The 5,482-nt window shown below is 45.9% G+C and overlaps 1 non-coding gene across 1 annotated transcript; it reads right to left on the bottom strand.

Annotated features, from left to right (window-relative positions):
* Positions 1-3,097: 3,097 nt before the first annotated feature.
* On the bottom strand, positions 3,098-3,169 carry Trnae-uuc (transfer RNA glutamic acid (anticodon UUC)). The gene has a single exon. It is a non-coding gene; the product is annotated as a tRNA-Glu (tRNA).
* Between the last annotated feature and the right edge of the window lie 2,313 nt (positions 3,170-5,482).

Raw genomic sequence — 5,482 nt, 5'->3', positions numbered from 1 at the left:
CTGGGCTGAGAGAGTATCCCTCCATACAGAATGGACTCTCAAAGTCCATTTGTACACTAGGGATAAATACTGGTTCCACTGTTAGAGGTCCCATAGACTGCCGAGGCCTTTTAACTGGCACCCATATTCAGAGGGCTTAGTTCAGTCCAATGCTGGCTCCCCAGCTTTACGACTGGGGTCCCTGTGCTCTCATTAGGTCAGGTCAGCTGTTTCTGTGGGTTTCCCCAGCATGGTCTTGACTTTTTTGCATCCTCCCTCTCTACAACTGGATTCCAGGAGTGTGGCTCAGTGCTTAGCTGTGGGTGTCTGCTTCTGCTTCCATCATCTACTGAATGAAGGCTCTAGGATGGCAATTAAGGTAGTCATCAAACTCATTATAGAGGAAGGACATCAAAGGCAGCTTCTCTACTACTGCCTGTATTCTTCGTTGGGTCATCTTTATGGATCTCTGTACATTTTCCTAGTGCCGGCTTTCTCTTTAAACCTATACTGGCTCCCTCTATTAAGGTATCTCTTCTCTTGCTCTCCTCTTTCCTCCCCTGACTCAGTGTTACTGATCCCTCTTGTTCTCCTCCCCTCCCCTCCTCTCCTCTTTTTCCCACCTTCCCCCTCCCCTGCCCCGTGCTCCCAATTTGTTCAAGAGTTCTTGTCCCTTTTCCCTTCTTTGGGGGACCATGTATTTCTTTTTTAGGGTCCTCCTTGTATAATTTGCCTTTGTCTTGGTGTTTTAATCACAGCAATAGGAAAGTAAATAAGACAAAGAGGAAGAAGGTCAGGAGTACCCTTCACCCCCACTCCAACTGAGGAGCTGTGAAGAGTTGGTGGCTTCCCAGGGAGGGATAGTTACTACATTTCTTTAAGAATGTGATCCCTGGTAGGTTAAAAAGATGCAGTAGTTGAGGGGCACATTCTACTCCTTAGGACAGATAATCTCGGGGATGCAGTAGCTCCTATATCTTGACAACTCTGAGATCAAACCATCCTTACACAAGCTTCAATGTGATGGCCAGCTTGGAAATATGCCCATGAGCTCACTTAACTTTCCCTCCCAGCCACACTGCCATCTCATACCTGCTTCCTGGGTTGCACTCTGAAAAATTAATACTTGCACATGTGGAGGGAAAGATAGGAAGTGTGTGGATGTCTATTTGATGTTTTCTTGAAGGTTGCCATGTCACAATGATCCTTAAGTGAAATCAAAAGGCTCTCAATTATACTCTAAAAGGAAATGAATTGCATCCAAGCTTTCATTAAATAGGGTGCAGGCTGGTCTCATCTTTCTTTGAAAAGAAATGACAAGTAAAACTCATTATATAGTACTTGATGGATTTTGTTTTACTCTGGGGCAAATTGGGCTCCTGCTTTGAAAGGACTATCCCTCTCTCATTGTAAGGCAATTAGGAAGACTTCGGATGGTTTTGTTCCAGCTCTCTGCAATGGTTTCAGGGCAGCTTAGCTTACCAGTCTGCACTTTGATTCCTTTTTATATGCACTTTAAGGGTAGCCATAGTTTGCCCTTCACTAAGTTCCATGTTAAGAATTGGATATGTTCCAGGCTACAGAAACCCACAGAGACAGCTGACCTGAACAAGGGATAGCTCATGGACCCCCCAGACTGATAGCTGGGAAACCAGCATTGGATCCACCCAGACCCCCTGAACACGGGTCTCAGTTAGAAGGCCTGGGCAGTCTAAGGGACCTCTGACAGTGGAACCAGGATGTATCCTTGGTGCACAAAAGGACTTTGGGAGCATGTTCCCCATGGAGGGATACTCCCTTAACCTAGAGATAGGAGGGGGGCATAGTCCCTACTCCAAATGACAGATTTAGATGACCTCTCCAGGAAGGCATCACCCTACATGTGGAGTGGGGGAGGGGGATTGGGAGGGTGGTTGGGGGGACATGGGAGGGTGGAAGAGAGGGAGGGAGAGACAGAGAAGGAACTGGGATTGATATGTAAAATAAGAAAAATGAACAAAAATAAAAAGAATTGGATATGTCAATTGAGTGCACAACATATAGTAATTACCCTATAAGTTATAACAATTTTGTTTTCCATCCCCCTGTCCCTGCCCTGTGTGCCTGTGTGCCTCTGTGTGTGTGTGTGTGTGTGTGTGTGTGTGTGTGTGTGTGTGTGTGTGTGATATTTTTGCTTGCTCCTTAGCATCTATATGGAAGCTCCAGGCAAGTCTGAGCCTTCGGGGAGTCAGTGTTGATCCGTGTTCTCTCAGAGCTCTGGTGGCTGAAGTTTCAGCTCCATTCAAGTGGGCTAAAGGCAAAGTGTTAGCTGGGCTTTATACTCCCAGACGCCTCTAGGGAGAATCCACCCATAGTATCTGTTTCTAGCTTCTCTGACTCGCTTCTGGCTTTAGAGTCAGCGGCACAAAGTCATCAAATGTCCCTGTCACAGTCCCTTCTGTCTCTACCGTGGGAGCAAGTGAAGGCAGCTAGGGACGGCGATTCAGGCTGGAATATGATGCAGGGGCACGAGGAAACGGGGTGGGGAAGCAGGGACCATATAGTCCGCCACAGGAGTTCTGGGAAATGTTGAATAAGGGGAGGGTTCCCACCGAGCAGGAACCTCACAGCCACGCCTCCTTTAAAACCAAGAACACGGAAGACGTGCCCTTCCTCAGGCAGGTTAATCAGGGCTGCCAGGAGGGTTTTTAAAGCAGACAGCTGGCCTGGGGCAGAAGCCGCAAGCAAACCTTGGTGCACCAAACTTGTCTGTGCAGTATACCAGTCACCACTGAGATTTACTGGGCCAGGTGGCACAGTCCTGTAAGCCCAGTGATGTGAATCTAAGGCAGGAAAATGGTGAATTTAAGACTTGCTTGTGTCTTAAATTCAAGGGCAGCCTGAGCAAAGTGAAGACCCTCCCTCAACATTAAAAAAAAAGCCGACCGGGTGGAAAGCTTGCCCAACTGTTGTATGTTTTCATTACAAAGAGCACTGGTCCTATTTTCAACTCTAAGGCAGGAGGACCAGGACTGAGGAGGTTTGCTTAAGTTACCTGCTTTTACACATTAGGGTGTGCCATTTTGGGTTCCACTAAAGAATCAACACTGTTTCTCACAAACAAGCTAAATAATTCACTTTCCCACACCGGGAGTCGAACCCGGGCCGCCTGGGTGAAAACCAGGAATCCTAACCGCTAGACCATGTGGGAGGTGACAATGAGAACTCTTTCTTGAGGCAGTCGCTAGTGTAGCTGGGGCAGGTAGCCTCAGCTCTGCCTCCCTGAGGAAAGAATGTAGGGGTATTTAGAGATTAAAAATGCAGGGCTGCCTGGAGTGTGCAGGAAAGGTGATTGAAATGCAGGCAAGCCAGGTGATTGCGGTCTCTGAGTGCTCAGTAAAACCTCACTGCTCTTCCTAGGACACTCAGAGAACAGCGGCCGCGTTAGATGGCTTTGAGGATGAGGTTTAGACTCTGAGGTCAGAAGGTCTGTGCAACCTGCACGTCTCAGAAAGCCAATTTAGGAACCCATTACCATGGTGACCAAATTGCCAGAGGTGCCGTCCATGACAAAGTTCACGGCAGCACTGCCGAGATGGACAGGACATGAAACTGATGATAAATCAACTAAGTAAGAGCAGGTTAGTGGGCTTGTGCAGGCGTGGCTCGCCCTTTCACCAGGAACTCAACCGAAACCATCGAATCTGGTCTGCATGCTAGACCTGAAAGATTGGGCGAGCGCTGTTACTGAACACCATCTTTGGCGTGAAGTAAAGTTAGCTTGCTAAAGTTTCTCTCTCTCTCTCTCTCTCTCTCTCTCTCTCTCTCTCTCTCTCTCTCTCTCTCTCTCTCTCTCTCTCTCTCTCTCTTCTCAGAAACAAAATTCTTCGAGATCACATCGCTAGGTCTAATAAAGTACACGACAATGTATTTGGAACAATTGTTTGTTGGGTGCGTAACTATTTGCTGACTCAGCGATTTATCGTCTCGTGTGATAAATTATTAAGTTATTAAGTTACCACACTCCCTTGCACCACACGATACTGTTAGGCATATTTTGGGCACTGCAGAGAGGGAATTTCTGATAGTTGGACTTAGATTGCTTACTCATGGAAGCTTGCCCCACACCCCCGACTTCTGCAGCTCAGGTTTTAAAACCCCAGGATGCTCATACTCTGTTTTGGCTGAATCAAGGAGCCAAGCAGGGTAGAAGATGGATAGGAGACTGATGTCTCCCAGGGACCTCTTGCATTTCAATTACCTGGTACCAGTTAAAAATTCGTCTCTGGACCCCATCCAGAAAATCAGTGTTGAGATGTTGAGGAATTTTAATTTTCAGCAAGCTTTTCGGACAACCATATGAACTAATCATCGTGGATTGCTCCTTTGCTACTAGGCTTAGTCTTTGTTATGGTTTGGATGAGAGTGCATATAGATTCATACATACATGGCTCTTGCATCTGTAGAGGTGTCTGATATGGAAATCTGGTGTCTGTTGTAGACAGCTGGATTTCTAGCAGAACTATTGGTATTTTAGTATCTGAATGGAATAACCCAAGATGAAATAGGTGTTAACAAGATGTAGGAAGATGTAGGGAAATTTAAAAACATCTCTCAGGTGATATCTATCTATCATCTATGTATGTATATATGTATCTGTGTGTATGTATGTATGTATGTATCTATCATCAACCATCTATGTATGTATATATGTATCTGTGTGTATGTATCTACCTATCATGTATGTATATATGTATCTGTGTATATATCTATCATCAATCACCTAATCTTCTATTTGTTTCTGCCATCAGGCACCCCTAATCTACAGTGTGCAACTAGAATTTGAAGCTGCAAGGCTGAGTTCCTTGAAATACTTGATGCACTGTCACAAATGTTCCAGAAGGGAGCAGCAGAGAGCTACCAAATGGTTCTTATTAGTGGCCATGTGAACTAAGGTTATCAATTAGGAAGATGTTAGCTTTGCAGCAGAAAGCCGGCTACCTTGGGAATGTTTGTGGGAACACTTCTACCTAAGCATCTCTAAGCCAGGAGATCTGAGTCTGAAGGGCAGGCAGCCATCTCCCAGGAGGAAAGACATTGCCCTGCTAGTGGGTGGAGAAAAGGGGCTGCAATCAGGGTGAGTCAGGATCTGGGTCAGCTGTGAGCACCAAGAGAAGGCATGTCAGGCAGCCTAGGAGCCCTGACCTTTTGCAGGTAGCTATCAGGACTCAGTATTCCAGTGGCCCATTGCTGTGATAAGACCAGGAAACAGTAAGCTACCAGCAATGAACTATGTGATTAAAACACGTTGAACTATGATTACAGGAAACTCTGGAAACCATCCCCTTACAGAGATAACTCTATGGTGGTGAGATCCTCCAGCTCCTTTTGGAAAATGCCTTTGCATGAAAACAAAAACAAAAACAATAAAACCAAAATGAACTTAAGGTGTACAAGACAGATGTGATTAACTACTGCAATTACGGTGCAATCAATACTTGCCCTAGAAGTTTCTGTGAGAGGA

This window comes from Phodopus roborovskii, unplaced genomic scaffold (genome assembly GCF_943737965.1).
Source record: "Phodopus roborovskii unplaced genomic scaffold, PHOROB, whole genome shotgun sequence".
NCBI classification, from domain to species: domain Eukaryota; kingdom Metazoa; phylum Chordata; class Mammalia; order Rodentia; family Cricetidae; genus Phodopus; species Phodopus roborovskii.
The sequence above is the reverse complement of the archived record's forward strand: the minus strand, read 5'-3'. Positions and strand labels throughout refer to the sequence as shown.